At 43.8% G+C, this 16,995-nt stretch overlaps 1 protein-coding gene across 13 annotated transcripts in view; it reads right to left on the reverse strand.

Moving 5' to 3' along the window:
• PDZD2 (PDZ domain containing 2) overlaps window positions 1–16,995 on the reverse strand; it is a 345,614-nt gene that overhangs the window by 187,363 nt on the left and 141,256 nt on the right. The gene's annotated exons all lie outside the window — the stretch shown is intronic.

The following is a 16,995-nucleotide window of genomic DNA, read 5'->3' on the forward strand; positions in this document are numbered from 1 at the left end:
ATGTCTTTGATGCTTCAAACCCAAAGCCCCCTCGGAGGTGTTAAGCCGTTTGACACTGGTACCCAGGGAACAGTTCATGGAACCAGGGGCTGGTTTCCAACCACTCTGTGATCTTGTCATGAACACAGCGAGGGGAATTGCAGTACCCGTGGGACATCTTTGCAGACCTTGATTCAAAAGCTCCCATTATTTACAGTATAGATTCTAAACTATTTGAAGTCCAACAGAATCAAGTACTAAATAGCCAGCATCTTTGAGCACTTACTGGACGTAGGGTCCTCTTCTAAGCCCTTTATGTATTACCTCATTGCATCTGTATTACAATCTTAATATGTACTATTATTATCAACCCATTTTACAGGCAAGGAAACTGTGCTAGAAGATTACCTAATTAGCAGCGCATGGTCACACAACTATAAGCAGAGGAGCTGGAACTCAGATTCCATCTGGAACCAGCTCTTGCTCTTGACTGCTACCCAATGCTACCTGTTCAAATCTTCCCTCCTGCCACTCACTACCCCAGTCAGAGCGTTTACCCACAAATATGCAAAGAACATTCTAATCTCTGCAGGATGTGTTTCCTGACCTCCCTGGCCCACTGTTTTCTCTCTCTTCTGAGTGCTCATGTCAGTTATGCTCTGAACACAACTGTAAGTTACCTGACACACTTCACATCTCTCCAGCTAGATCATAAGTTCCTTTGGAGTTAGGATTATGTGTTGTATGGCAGTCTAGGGATGTAGTGGAATAAGAAAGCCCTAGATTTAAAGTCCAAATCCCATAATTATTACCCATGGGACTCTGGGTAAGTCACTTAACATTTCCTACCCTCAAATTCAAACCATATTCCTTAAGGGCTTACTGGGGAGGGGAGATCAAATGAGAAAATGTGTATGAAGTATCTAGGCTGATGCCTGATACTGTAAGCCAGTAATTCTCAACCACTGCCTAATTTGCCCTCTAAGGGACATTTGTCAATGTCTGGAAATATATGTATTTTGTGTGTATGTGAGGAAGATTGGCCCTGAGCTAACATCTGTTGCCAATCTTCCTCTTTTTGCTTGAGGAAGATTGTCACTGAGCTGACATCTGTGCCAATCTTCCTCTTTTTGCTTGAGGAAGATTGTCGCTGAGCTGACATCTGTGCCAATCTTCCTCTATTTTATGTGGGAAGCCACCACAGCGTGTCTTGACGAGTGGTGCTAGTTCCAAACCTGGAATCAGCGCCTGCGAACCCTGGGCCACTGAAGTGGAGTGTGCAAATTTAACCACTACACCACCGGGCCAGCCTCCGGAAATATTTTTGATAGTCACAACTTTGGGGAGGGATGGCCTCCCCAAAGTTAGTGGGTAGAGGCCAGTGATGCTGCTAAATATCCTACAAAACACAGGACAGGCCTCCACAACAAAGGATTATCCAGGCCACAATGCTGACAGCAATAGTGCTGATGTTAAGAAACCCTACTGTAAGCTATGAGAAATTTATTAAAAATATAAGTTCCCATTCTCTTCCCTTTCCTTATTTTTTACAGCACTGTGCTTATAGTAGCTATTCAGTAAATCTTTGTTGAGTAAACCTATGCATAAATGGAGTAACAGAATGTGTGAGTCTTAAGATATTTTGCTAATAAACACTTGACTTGAAAATATGGTCTAGTCGTGGCAGGGGTTTGGGCAGGAGTTAATTAACCTAGAACTAGAACCTTCAAGTACCCATGCCCGGTGAAAGGAATTCTGAAATAAACCCACTCTAACGCCGGGAAACTGAGCCCAATGAAAGTGATGTCAAAGTTGGTCCTAGGAAAGCTGAAGAACTTAGATAAAGGCCGACTCCTCATTGGTGGTTTCCCAAATGACTTGCTAGTACTCTGCAAATGCTCCTGCATCTGAATCTAAAGCCCAGTCCAAAGAATGATACAGTAAGAGTCAGAAGAACTTTGAAGAATTTGTTCAGTCCCTCATCCCTCGTCCACCACCCACCCCTGAAACAACCACACATAACCTGGAGCCCAATCATGAACTCTCATCAAGACTGGGGATTGAAAAACATGGCGGAAGCACAAAGAACATGCAGTCATTACTTGAAGCTTCACAGGTTCAGTAAGATCGGTTGCAAGAACTGGAAATCTGGGGCCGGCCCGGTGGTGCAGTGGTTAAGTGTGCACGTTCCACTTTGGTGGCCCGGGGTTCGCCGGTTTGGATCCCGGGTGTGGACATGGCACCGCTTGGCACACCACGCCATGGTAGGCATCCCACATATAAAGTAGAGGAAGGTGGGCATGGATGTTAGCTCAGGGCCAGTCTTCCTGAGCAAAAAGAGGAAGATTGGCAGCAGTTAGCTCAGGGGTAATCTTCCTCAAAAACAAAAACAAAAACAAAAACTGGAAATCCAAGAATAAAAGCCTACATTCCTGGATATAGATAAATCACATTAACACAAACCAGAAAACCAAGAGAGAGAGAGAAGATAATTCCTTCCATCTCCCATTCTTCAGACTTGGCGGCAATGTCTTCTTCTATTTCTGTCTTTCACAGTCAGAATATATGAATGATCTTTGTGTAGTTGTATATGAGAAAATTTAAAGCTTAACTTTAGTTTCCAGTCATCTTTAAGCGTCTTTCGGATGCTTAATTACCTGACCTAAATTACCTGCCCAGAACTGTGACAACAAGATGTGTTCTTTCTTGCCTTGAGCCCCTAAACACATCTCAGCTGGGATTGTCCTCCCCACCCCAACCACCTTCACCTGGCTAATCCCTGCTCCTCTCTCTGGACTCAGCTTAGACATTACCGTCTCCAGGCATTCCACCTTGACCCTCCCCTAGAATATATCTGGGGCCCTTCTTGGTACTTCAAAGGCATTTCTGCTGCCCATTCACTTGCCTGTTACCCTTCTAGACTGTGAACACTTTTACAGTAATGTCGTGTGGCCTTGTTTACTATTTTGTTTTCAGGACCTGGCACTGTGCCTGGCACATACAGGTGCCCAAAGAATATTTGTTGAATGAATGAGTACAAGTCAGGGGATTTCCAACTGCATTCATCCCTGCAACTACTTGTTAAGCACCTACTATGAAGCAAGTATTTCTCTAGGCTCTGGGAAAACTACTATTACCACCTTAATATTAGCAGCAACAACAACAATAGTAAAACAATCATAACTAATGTTTACTGGGCTTTTACTATGTACTAGGCATCATGCCAAAGTCTTCTATGCATTCTCTTTTTCTTTTCTTTCTTTGCTGAGGAAGATTGGCCCTGAGCTAACATCTGTTGCCAGTCTTCCTCTATTTTGTACATGGGTCACCACCACAGCATGACTGACAAGTGGTATAGTCCACACCCGGGACCTGAACCTGTAAACCTGGGCTGCTGAAGCAGAGCATGCCAAAGTTAATCACTAGGGCAGCCACGGGGCTGGTCCCCTTTATGAGTTCTCTTTTAATCCTCCTTCCATGGGGCCTGCCTGGTGGTGCAGTGGTTAAGTTTGCACATCCCACTTCAGCGGCCCGGGGTTCACCAGTTCGGATCCCGGGTGTGGACCTGTGTACTGCTTGTCAAGCCATGCTATGGTAGGCATCCCAATATAAAGTAGAGGAAGATGGGCACAGATGTTAGCTCAGGGCCAGTTTTCCTCAGCAAAAAGAGGAGGATTGGTGGCAGATGTTAGCTCAGGGCTAATCTTCCTCAAAAAAAAAAAAAAATCCTCCACCCAAAAACCCATTTGCAGACACTATTATTATTCCCATTGTACAGATGAAGAAAGATGGCAAGCCACCCCTATGGACCTTAATGTGAAAGAATCTCTGACATTTAAGTTCCTCAAGGTCTCTTTAAATGGGCTTAATTCGCACCAGCTAAGGAAAGGTTACCTGTGAATTTACCCATGAGCTTTGCTGATGTCTGTCACCTTGCCTGGAAAGTCCCTATCTACTCTTCATAATGTTTGAAATGTGTTTTAAATTATTTTGATATAGACTATCAAATGATGACAACCACAATCTAAACTCCAGGGGCCATGAGCTAATATTTGAAGGACACTTATCAGAGTCCACACTCTGAAGCTACAGAGGCAGCTGCAGCAAACACGCGAAATATCGCTGTCTAAATCTGCAGCAGAAGGTTCTGTCGTTACCAAAATGGAGGTTAGAAATATTTTTTTTCCACTGTGGAATGAGAGATTTTTTAAAGATAATCTGGGCAGAAAGATTCATACAGGCACCTCTGTCCTTGCCTGCTGAGCCGTAAGAACCCGGGGGGAGCCGGCTCCCTAACCCCTCTGAGTGGTGCTTCAGCTGTGGAACTCCACAGCTCCACGGTCCCCCCAGTCAATGGAAGATTCTGACGATGAGGTCAGGGGATTCTTCCCACAGAGTACTGTGGCGTGCCCTTCAGAGTGGACCTGTGGGACAGGACATTTTGGAGCACCTACCAGAACAAGCAGTGGAGATGTCACCAAACTAATAAAAGCTGGTGGTGGGACTGTTTCTGTGCATGCTCGCTAATATGTCTCTACGTATGGCAGGAGTCAAGGACTTGCTTTTATGCTAAACTACCACCTGGCAGTGCGGTTGAGGGACAGGAGACATTGAGTTCTTAACCTTACCTCATAATCAGAGGCTACTGATGTTTAACAAAAGAACCTGAAGACTATGAGCAACCAATGGGCTCAGGTGAGGCTGCAACAACCCTCTTCCCTACCTCGGACTCTTGGCCAACACCCACTCATCTTTCACCACTAAGCTCAAAAAGCCCCCCACTGTGAAGGCTCTCTTGATGAGTCATCTCCTCTCAGGAGCTCTGAGGAATCATCTAGTTGCTGACATGGCTGCCTGCACGTGGCTGAGATCCTTCTGATAAACCCAAATCACCTAAGATAACCTGGGCAAGTCTTCCCACCCCCTGAAAAAGCCTAACTTAGCAAATGAGTTAATTTGAGAACATGATTTATTGAGCCAGGTGCCACACTAGGCACTGAGGAAACACGATGAGCAGCACTGACTCTGGGCCCAGTGAGCTTGGAGCCTGTGGTGGGATAAATACAGCAAAAGCAGTTAGTTACAATGCAGTATGGGACAACTGCTAAGACCAGGGAGCTGTGAGAAGCCCACCGGGCACCTAATTAGACCTGGAAGATCAGGGAAGCCTTCCAGAAGTGACTGGAAGCTGAGCCCTGAGGATGAGCAGGCATTAGCAAGGTGAAGACAAGACTCTGCACAGAGAAAGTGGCAAGAGCTGAGACAGGGGATGCCACGTTCTGAGGATGACAAAGGTTCAGCCTGGCTGCAAGTTTGGTCAGCCTGGGGTTGCTGTGAGGAGAGTGGAAAACTAGACAGGGGTCAGAGGAGTTGGACTTTGTGAGGCAGTGGCTTGGGCTTCGTTCTTGAAAGGCTTTTAGCAGAAGAGTAGGGTGAACAGATTTCCATGTCAGAATGATCATGCTGGCTCCAGGGAGGAGAATATCCCAGAAGGCCAGCTGGGCAGAAGCACAGAGAGGGGTGTGGAAGCTGTCATATGAATCCAGGCAAGAAAAGACGACGCCTGGCCGAAGGGAGTCCCTGTGAGCCAGTACATCCCCTGTATCTCAGATCAAACGCCATCGCTGCTCTGTTTACAGGCTCTCTCCCTCCACCAGACTGTGATTCCCTCGAGGAAAGAAACTGGAATTTACTTATCTCTGGGACCTCAGTGCCCGCAGGTGATAAAGCTCTCAGTAAAGGGCCGGTGGTGCCTATTGAAGAACAGGATTCCTTAAGTACAAAAATGATTTCCTTTTGCTGGGCTTCTCGTCACCAGACCCCTCCCGGATGCCTTTCACATCCTCCCTGCCATTGCTGCCCGCACAAATCTCTTCACCGGCTGCTGTCGCCCCTCTTACATTTAGTCGCTCCAAGTATGAGAAGACTCCCACTTCTCTTCATCAAGCACAGCCTGTGGTTCTAGTCTCCACAGCCCCGTACACATCTTACACTGCCCTTTTCTCCCACTATGCCCAGTTCATCCCACCACTCTCTGCAGTGAAGACTTCACACGGGCTCCGGCTTAACGCTTCCCTTCCCCCACCTCCTTGAAAGTTTCCCAGGGGTGACCTCATTTATGTGGAGCAGATACTCCCTCCCATCTGATATCCTAAATCCATCTCATTATTTAAGTGAAAAAATAAAACAGTCTCACCCTCCGCAAAAAGCATTCATGAACTCCAACTAACCTGGTACAGAATCCTACCCAACCTTAATCCCATTAATATGTCCTCCTGTCAACTGCAGATGATTTGATGTTTTCTCTTCAAGGACGTAATACCAGAATATTACAGATTCACGTCCTTGTCTCTACGTCCCTTGTCTGTGCCACGTACTCAAGCTCCTGCTCCATCCTCCCCTTGCCTCCTCTCTGGACCAGTCAAAGAAACTTGTTCCAGCCCACAGACGTCTTTGCTTGGACCTACCCCTGAGAACTGGGGCTTGGCCAGGATGATCCTAGAAGCAGAAAATCCATTATCCACCTCTAGGCCTGGCCCACATCTCAGTCCTGCCAGCTGGCTTTATTAAAGATTTTATTTTTTTCCTTTTTCTCCCCAAAGCCCTCTGGTTCCTAGTTGTATATTCTTCGTTGTGGGTCCTTCTAGTTGTGGCATGTGGGACACTGCCTCAGTGTGGTTTGATGAGCAGTGCCATGTCTGCGCCCAGAATTCGAACCAACGAAACACTGGGCTGCGTGCAGCCGAGCGCGTGAACTTAACCACTCAGCCACAGGGCCAGCCCCCCAGCTGGCTTTATAATAGTGAGTGCTATGTTACCCAGTAGGGCCTTTAATAGACTTTTTTTTTTTTTCTGCTTTTTCTCCCCAAATCCCCACAGGTCATAGTTGTATATTTTAGTTGTGGGTCCTTCTAGTTATGGCATGTGGGATGCTGCCTCAATGTGGCCTGACGTTCGCCAGACATGTGGCCATGTCTGCGCCCAGAATCCGAACCAGCAAAAGCCCCGGCCGCCCAAGCAGAGCGCGAGCACTCGAATTTAACGCGAACTGAACTTGGCCACGGGGCTGGCCCCCAACAGACTCTTAAGTAGGGTTAAAGCTGGTTAGTTTCCAGGGCCTATTCCCTTCCCTGGAGGCCTTCATCTAGCAGGGATTGGTGCCTTTTCTTCCACAGGTTTGTACCAATGTTGCCAGGTAAAAGATGGGAGACTCGGTTGAATCAGAATTTTAGGTGAAAAATGAATAATTTTTTAGTATAAGTATGTCCCAAATATTGCACGGGATTTTATTTGCTAAATCTGACAACCCTAGTGTGTACTTGCTATTCAGTTTTTATAAACGTCACATCTATACTTATTAATAGGCAAATAATTATACAGAAAAAAACCCATATATACATTGTTAAAACTTGACACTCTTGAAAACATCCTTTGTGCTGTTTCTTACTCTGATGGACATCTTCTTACAAGGATAGGTTTTTAATCACGTTCTTTATAGCTCACTTTCAGTCCCTCACCTCTGCCCAACCTTTCTCACTTGGTTTATAATTCTCTTCCCATGATCACTCTGCATCATTAAGTTCAACCACTTTGACCCTTCTTCCCTTCCCAGGCAATTACCATTCAATGGAGTGCTTCACCTTGACTTGCTCTGTCTTATGATGATATATCAAAACATCTCCTCTTTACAAGTCAGTGAACCACATTAGAAAAACACCAAATGGCTAGTAAGTAGTTCCCCAGTTCTTCCAAATTGACCTCAGGGATCAGATTCTTCATCCTAATTTCCCCATGCTCTCTAACTCTAGGAAATCCTTCCAGAAAAGCAACTCCAGGACCCCGACCCTGGTTCTGATCTGGTCCATCATTGCTCTCCATCAGCTAGAGAAGTTCCTAGTTGGGAAGAGCAATTAATAAAGCCCCAAACAATTTCCTCACAAATGAAAACACTGGATTACTCTCCAGTCCTTGGAAGCCACCTCAACCATGTTGTATTTACAAAAACCACGCTATTTACAACTGGTGCCATACAAAGGGCATATCTAATATCATCCCAAAGAGTAGAGAGTTTAATCTACTTATAAATGCATATCTGGGGGGAAAGGCATGAAGGGAAACAGTAAACCTGAAATTACTTTCCATTTTGCACAGAGAGTAATTGGGATTGCAAGTGAGGGACTGTGGGTAAAACTGAGGGAAAGAACCACAGTAGCCAGCAAGATCTGACGAAGACATGGATGTTCCCTGGGTGGGCTGGTTAAGAAGGAAGGAAAGGAGGGCAATAGTGAGATCAAGAAAGAGTTGTTAATGTATCAAGGGGGGACAACCACTTTGAATGGCCAGAGTCACAAAGAACATCATTAAATACAGCCATGGTGGTAGAGAGGTAAGTAATGGCATTGCTCTTTAAAACTTCATCATATTACTAATATTATCATCATTTTCGACCGACTATTACTTCATTCCCCGTGAGGAAGGTAAGATAGATAATTATTATACCCTCCCTATGGGGAAAGAAAATGCAATGAGAAGGATGCACAAACTTCTAGGGACCCAGGTTTCTTGACTTCTGGTCCAGGGTGCCCTCCTCGCCTAGCAGATAGTTGTTTCTCTATTGGGAACCAGCTGACCCCTGGCCAGGAAGCTGCTTTCAAATTCATCCTGGTACCTCCGGAAGGATGTGCTGGGATTTGGGCCTGGGCTGTTTCAGGGTGAGCAGGCCAGTGGGGAGGGGGAGGCCTGGGTTTGGATCTCGGCTCTTATTTGCCAGCCTGGATTCTCTTGCGTACAGCTAGAGATAATGCCAGTTACCTTGCAGAGGTGTTGTGAGCTATAAGTGAGCTGGCACGTGTGGAGTGCTGGCACGTGACTGCAATATGCATTATTATTAACAATGGCTCTAATTGTAGGCTCAGGAATCTAACTTGTGTAGAGGAGTTCAAATACATGCAAATCCCCACTAAGATACGGATGAAATGGACGAGAATTAGTAGTTTTTCAAAGCTACCAAAAGGCTTGTCAAGTTACATGTTTTTTAAAGTGACAAAAGAAAGTTACTAATAATGGCTCACATTTGTTTAGTGTTCGCTATGCGTGAGACACTGTGATAAGCATTTACACACAGATTATCTTCATTTAATCTCCTATCACCTTATGATTGTTTGTTCTCCTTTATTCCAATTTACAGTTAGGGAAAGCTTGGCTTAGTGGGGTTAAGAAATTGCCCAATGTTACACATTTCATAAGTGGTAGGACCAGGACTCAGTAAGTTCATGTTCTTAAACAGACATGTGTAACTCAACCAAACCATTCTTATAGGTGTGTGTGTGCTGTGTATATGTGCATGCACAAAGCGTTCAGAAGAACACACACCAAATATCAATGCCACCTCTGGGTGGCGGGATTACAGGTCGTGTTCACTTTCTCCTTTATGCCTTACTGAATCGAGAAAGTACTGCTTGTATCATTTAAAATATTTTTCATTTTTATAACAAATACAAACTTAAAAAAAAAAACCAAAATGCGGCTTCAAAAATACAGTGAAAATGACTATTCCTCAGACACATGTAGAGGGAGGAAAAATATAAATGGTTATGGCATTTTCAAGGTCCATTGTAATTAAACTTTCAAGTTTTACTTTCAATCAAAGAAAACTTCAGAATAAAATGAGATTCTTAGAAATAAAAATTATATTCCTCCTTGCCACCTAAGATCTCAGGTTCCATTGGCCCTGTCTTTTGGGCAGAAGATCTGAGTTCTAAATCTTAAACCTGCTCATGATTTGAGCATCAACATTAATCCAAAGATTTTCCAAATATTTACTCTATAATACCACCAATAAGTTCTTAAAATCTCTTTCGTTTTAGTATATTTTCCCTTTGCATGACTATTTATAACTTATGAGCAAGTCCCCTTCTTGTCTCTGGTGATTAGAAGGATAAAATGATGACAGATCCCCAAAGCAAACATTCGTCTTATTGTTTGCTCTGAACTCTGAAGTCTTCTTCAAGAAGAACGACGATGATAAATTAAGATTCTGCACCCCCTGTAAACAGAGCGAGTCTTCAAAGATGACCTCAGTAGGGGAGTAAAGGAATTGAAAGCAAACTGGAGGAACTCAAAAATGATAACCTTTGCCTGTTTTCTTGCTGTTGGCAACCATGCAGGAGGAGACAGAGAGAGCTGCCTGTCTGCTAGAGCTGGGGCCCCAGTCTCTTCCTGGTGAGAGCTTCTCAGGGTTCCCCCCAGGTCATGTGATCTGGTAGGGCAGGAGGGAGGCGTGCTGAGAAGCCAAGAGGGAGGCTGGGGGAGGCAGAGGCCGTGTCCTCCCTTCCATCCCTTTAGAGATTCCTTGGAAGAGGAGGAGAATAGGCTCTCACAGGAGCAAATGCTTGGAGATTAACTAAGCAAGGTGTCCTGGTTGTGCTCACAGACTTGACTTCCTGGGAATGCCCAGACCTGGAATTATCTGGAATTACAGTGGCTGGGCTAGATGGCTTGGCTGTAACGTGAAGGTAGCAGGGAGGTCTCATAGCCAAATTTACATTGATACTAGACATTAAATCAATGAAAACCACCACTAAAAACCATGGACCTGGGACGGGTCCCCTGGCCAAGTGGTTAAGTTCGTGTGCTCTGCTTTGGCGGCCCAGGGTTTCACTGGTTCGGATCCTGGGCACAGAGATGGCACCGCTCATCAGGCCACGCTGAGGCAGTGTCCCACATGCTACAACTAGAAGGACCCACAACTGAAATATACAACGATATACTGTGGGTATTTGGGGAGAAAAAGCAGGGGAAAAAAAAAAAAGAAGATTGGCAACAGTTTTTAGCTCAGGTGCCAATCTTGAAAAAAAAAAACCATGGGCCTGTGAAGAAAATAGAGACAACTTGTCGGCCTTTGTTCTGTGTAATTTAATGTCAGATGGCAATGCCTCTCTGAAAGACATTTAGAGAGTTTTAGATAAGTTTTAGAAAACTCACTTGCATATTTGCATGACTGTTTACCTTTTTGAATTTTGGTCATTTTCTTTTTCAAAGTAGAAAAGTATGATTAATGAGCACAGCCTTTCAGAGTCTGATTCCAGGGACGTGAGACTGTCTGTGCCGTTGTAGCCACGCGCTTATGCAAATCTCTCTGGGTAGCATTTCCAGCTCCACAGGTTTGCAGAATTTAAAATATACCTGGGGTCCATAAAGTCTGGAATCAGAATATTATTTTTAATATTATTTTGGTTTTTACAGATTAAAGACATCCTTGACAGAATTTTATATATTTTACCTATGTTCCCAGAATTTACAGACACCATATATATATATGTATATATATTCTCTCTCTCATTTCTTCCAGCTTTTCTTCCTACCTTCTGTAGTCTTACCTCATTTTATTTTGAGCCACTGTTATCAGCCAGAGTCTGATCAAGGAAGCAGAACCGCTAGGACTAATAGGTGACAATAGATTTCTGAGAGGGATTTGACCTTACACAATTGTGGGAGCCGGTTAATCTGTCTATATAAGGCTTTGCTTCTCTGTCTGGGGCAGGGCATGAATGTCAGCAGGACAGGTGATCCGGAAGGAAATACACAAGTCAAGTCAGCGAGAGCCAGGGCACATGGCAATGCGTACGAATAAGCTAGAACCCAGGAGAAGGGACAGGGACCCATCTCCCGCCTCAGCCTCTAACTTGGATGACTTTGCCGACATGCAGCGGGAGCTGGTGTCCTTCACCACGGAGCTTCTGGTGAGCACGCTTCCGGCTCAGGCGGCAGAGGAGCTGAAGGAGGAGACCCGGGAGGAGCAGGTACTTGGCAGGCCAGGCTGCTGCAGCACTCCAAGAGGTGAATTGTCAGAGAATGGTGTCCAGTGCCCTAAACCGACCTTCTGAGCACACACACGAAAATATGGCTGCTGCTTTGCTTACACATTCCAAATTCTTGCATGAGGCCTCTGTGGCCCACACTAACCCAGAACCGTGCAAGGAAGACTTTTGGGAAACATCGCTCTAGCTTAGTTAAGTCAACTCATACTAAATCCACCACAGTCTCCACTTCACACGCAGGTTCTCAGGGCACTGGCCCCAGAGTGAGGCTGTGAAAATTTACCTCCAACCTGGTATACAGCAGGGGGCGGCAAACTTTCTGTAAAGGGCCAGATAGTATTTTAGGCTTTGCAGGCCACATATGGTCTCTCTCATACTTTTTTTTTTTTGAAGTTTGTGTGTGTGTGTGTGTGTGTGTGTGTGTGTGTGTGTGTGTGTGTGTAAGATTAGCCCCAAGCTAACATCTGCTGCCAATCTTTCTCTTTTTTTTTGTCAAGGAAGATTGGCCCTGAGCTAACATCTGTGCCCACCTTCCTATTTTACATGTGGGATGCCCTGCCACAGCATAGCTTGACAAGCAACGCTAGGTCTGTGCCCAGGATCCAAACCAGCGAACTCCAGGCCGCCAAGGTGGAGTATGCGAACTTAACCACTATACCACCAGGCCAGCCCCTCTCTCATACTGTTTATGACCTTTTTAAAATGCAAAATCGATTCTCAGGTGGCAGTACTGTTCCCTAGGAAGAGGGCCCCAGCCTGAGAGTCTGGAGGCTCTGCCAACAATTCTATGGGACCTAGAGGGACTCCCTTCACCTAGAGGCTTGGAGTGTCTCATCTGCAAAGTGAGTGTTTGGGACTAGCTCAGCATGAAGGATGCACCCCAAAGACATAGTGAGTACGCATTTTGCAGGGAGGGATCCAGACATGTGTATTCTGCTTGAAAATCCAATATAGATTCTTATTCCACAATGAGAATCAACTCAAGTATGACTTTCCTCTTCTTTCAAAAGTGAATTAATATACAGGATTTATTTTAATAATCCTGGACAGACTAGATACCTTTTTCTAAATGGAATTTCTAGAGGTGATCACAAAAATCTTTGTCTACCCCTCCACTTTTGTCATTAGAGCACTGTCTTGGTAGAAGGGATGTTAAGAGAAAGAAAGATTTAGATTGAGTTGTGGGAATTTGCAAAAATCATGTTTGTTTGTTATTGTAAAGACAATAAAGTTACTACTTGTTTATAAAGAAGAGACTGAAACAAGTTTACACAAACACCACCAGCATGCTATTTTTTGTAAGGATACATTTCAATCTATTTCAAAACATTTAAGTCAGACTGGTAACACCAAGATAGAATGACTTTTTGCAAACACAGCAAATTAAAAAGCACATAACATATAATACTTCTATTTATTTCTACGTGGACAATTATGGAAATTCCAAATCTGGATCCACTGGGGTTTAAGACGACATTCTCAATGACTTATGCTTCTGCCAGAAATAACGGGACTGATTCAGGAGCAGTGACAGAGGACACACAAACCCAAGATTTTCATTTTAAGGAGGAACATTTTACGTAACAAACATTCACTGAGCTTTCATGATGTGTGATGTGCTGCGCTTGTTAGAGACGCCAACCCAACCCGAGACCATGAAGCTCTGGGTTTCCCCATGCAATTGATGAAACGTTAAACATCGGCTTTAGGAATCATTGAAGGAGATGAGCTAGTTCCTGGAACCGTCCCTAGAGGAACTCTTACCTTCTTGATCAGTAAGGCAGGTCGTGAGGCTAAAAGACAAACTTTTAAAAAGATTAAATAGAGCAGCACAGCACGGAGAAGAAAGGTGTAGAAGATATTGGAGGGTTGATCACTTGCAATGGTCTCAGGTTATAACAATCGGATCAATGATGCCCACACATCAGTGACCACCTTCTGCTGTGTTATCCATGGGCTGTGTGCACTGGAAGGAGTCAAGCGCAGAATGATCCGAATTGTCTTGCTCTAAATCATAACACACAGAGTATTCTTTGTCTCAAAAGCAGCTGAGAATTGAGTCCACCTGACTGGGCTATCAAAGTTATGAAATACCAGCAGACATTTTGGAAAAGCAAATATTCCTGAAGAAGTCAGGTTTCTTTCTTCTTGATCACTGCTTACTTAGGGTAACTAATAACAGAATGAAATAAATCTCTTAAAGATATATTTTTCAGTCACTGAACTGTTTTTTTCTCCACAAGCTGAGGTTACTCACCACCTTTTAGGCTTGAGATGCCAAAACTGAAAAAATCACCAGGGATGAATATGACAAAGTGTTTTGGGGAGCAGAAAGATGCGCACGAAGATGTCATCATTAAACTACAGCTTACTGCCATTTCTCTACTTTGAATTTCTGTTGCATAGTCCAAAAAAATTTTTGGAGGGTGTCCACAAATTCAATAAACTTTTTGCCACTCTATCTTTAAGCTGATGTCTTGCTGTCATGAAATCAGCCATGTTAAATTCCAGAAACCCTTTTCAGTAAGAAGCTCTTTATTATTTTCTTTGACTAAAAAGGTATATTAGTTAAAAATAGAGAGGATCGGGGCTGGCCCCGTGGCCGAGTGGTTAAGTTCGCACGCTCCGCTGCAGGCGGCCCAGTGTTTCGTTAGTTCGAATCCTGGGCGCGGACATGGCACTGCTCATCAGACCACGCTGAGGCAGCGTCCCACATGCCACAACTAGAAGAACCCACAATGAAGAATACAAAACTATGTACCGGGGGGCTTTGGGGAGAAAAAGGAAAAAAATAAAATCTTTAAAAAAAAAAAAAATAGAGAGGATCTAGGGCCAGCCTGGGGGCGTAGTGGTTAGGTCCATGCGTTCTGCTTCAGTGGCCCGGGGTTTGTGGGTTTGGATCATGGGTACGGACCTAGCACCGCTCGTCAAACCATGCTGCAGCAGTGTCCCATATAAAATAGTGGAAGATTGGCACAGATATTAGCCTGGAGGCAATCTTCCTCAAGCAAAAGGGAAGACGATTGGTAACAGATGTTAGCTCAGGGCCTATCTTCCACATCAAAAAAAAAAAAAAAAAGGAGAGTATTTGCATATCCTATTCCATACCTTCAAACCTGGCCCTCCACGGTTAGCTAGTGACTGGGGGGTGGGGGTGGGAAGAAGGGGGGTGGCGGCAGATTCCGCCTTTTTCAGGTGTTTCTTCCTCTTGGCAACAAAATCTGGCTTAGCTTCTGGTACTTCTTGCCTCCAGAATTGAGAAAATAAATTTCTCTTCTTTAAGCCATCCAGTCTGTGGTACTTGGAAGTCTTAGCAAACTAATACCCTTTTTAAGGCTGAATAATAATTCCATTGCATGTATACACCACATTTTGTTTATACTTTCATCCATGGGTGGACATTTGGGTTGTTTCCACCTTTTGGTTATTGTGAATAATGCTGCTACAAACATGGGTGTACAAATATTTGTTAAAGTCTTTGCTTTCCCTTTTTTTTTGGTATATACCTTAGAAGCGGAATTGCTGGGTCATAAGGTAACTCTAATTTTTTAATTTAATTTCTTTAGCTTAAACTACCATACTGTTTTGCAATTTTTATTTTTATTTTACTTACGACTCACAGTAAAAAGTTGTAGAGGAGAGGTAAAACAACAACTATGTGTATATATATTGGTTTGGATTCTGGAAATCTTGGCCTCTGTTCTCCTTTAAAGTACTCTCATCTTCTACTATGATGAAAATTTCCTTACAAAGAGAGAATTGGTTTTTAATCATTTGTGTTAGTTATTTCAAGTCCTTTATCTTTGCCCAACCTTTTCACTCCATTTACAAGTCTTCCCACCCCTTGGTTATTCTTTGTATCAGTAAGTTCAACCACTTTGACCTCTTTTCACTTCCCAAGCAATTACTCTTAAAACATCCATATCACTGTGATTTAACTACATCTCGTTTCATCCTCTGTTGGAACATCTCCTTTTCTACTGGCTAATGATCCATGATAACAAAAAACACCGAAAGGGAGCTGGGTCCCCACACCTCATAAATTGCCCCAAGGAAGGCCTTCATCCCCCTTGCTTTCCCACTGGGAGGCTTCCTCAAGAAGGGCAACTTCAGAATGTAAACGCTGAGTGTGGCCTGTGTCCCAATGGCTCTGAATGAGCTGGAAAAGCCCTGGTCAGGAAAAGCAAAGAAATCTGCACAGAAGGATAATGCTTTTCCCAAAGGCCTCTGAGGAAATTCCCTTCTATCCGTGCAAATCTGAATGTTTGGACATTGTGCAAAAGTCCCCCGAAAACCCATCTAACTTTATCCTGAAGAGAGTCCAGCTTTCTACATTTATGTGGATGATCAAATGTGATCAAGAAAAGGGATAAAGGAAAATTACAGCCAATACTCCAGGGCCTAGTTTAGTGATAGGAGAATGATTGTGATGATAGAAGAATTTGGGGAGGCAGGAGGAGTTTAATGAAGATAAGTGGGTGCCCTAAGTAGGATAATTAATAAAAAGAAAATTTTAAAAATTTTAAAAATAAATTTAACAAAGAAAGAAAGATGCCATTAGATCAAATGTCTTAAGGGAGTAGTTTGGGGAGAAATTTGAGCAATCAGAGTCAACTAGAGAGTCAGAGAAAACCATGATGATACTGGACAGGAAAGTGATCTTGTGATGATTAATACTAATTTACTTTGGTTAATAACTGGTAAGGGGTATGAAAGAGGGCTCTGTGGTGCTGGTAAAGTTCTGTTGCTTGATTTGGGTGATGGTTAATATAAAAATTTACTAGCTGAACACATGACTTGTGCCTTTTTCTGAGCAAGGTTTTGTTTTTTAAAGATTGGCACCTGAGCTAACATCTGTTGCCAATCTCTTTTTTTCTTCTTCTCCGCAAAGCCCCCCAGTTCACAGTTGCATATTCTAGTTGTAGGTTGTTCTAGTTCTACTGCGTGGGACGCCACCTCAGCATGGCTTGATGAGCGGTGCTAGATCCATGCCCAGAATCTGAACTTGTGAAACCCTGGGCCGCCGAAGCTGTGTGTGCAAACTCAACCACTCAGTCAGAAAAAGGCTGACCCTGTGCCTTTTTCTTTATGTATGTTATACTTCAAAAAAAAACCAGGTTTATTGGAGGAAGCCCTCTGGAATGACAGAATGAGGACTTCTAAAAACCCACTCCTCCATAAAATCAACAAGAATACT

This window comes from Equus przewalskii, chromosome 20 (genome assembly GCF_037783145.1).
Source record: "Equus przewalskii isolate Varuska chromosome 20, EquPr2, whole genome shotgun sequence".
Lineage (NCBI taxonomy): Eukaryota > Metazoa > Chordata > Mammalia > Perissodactyla > Equidae > Equus > Equus przewalskii.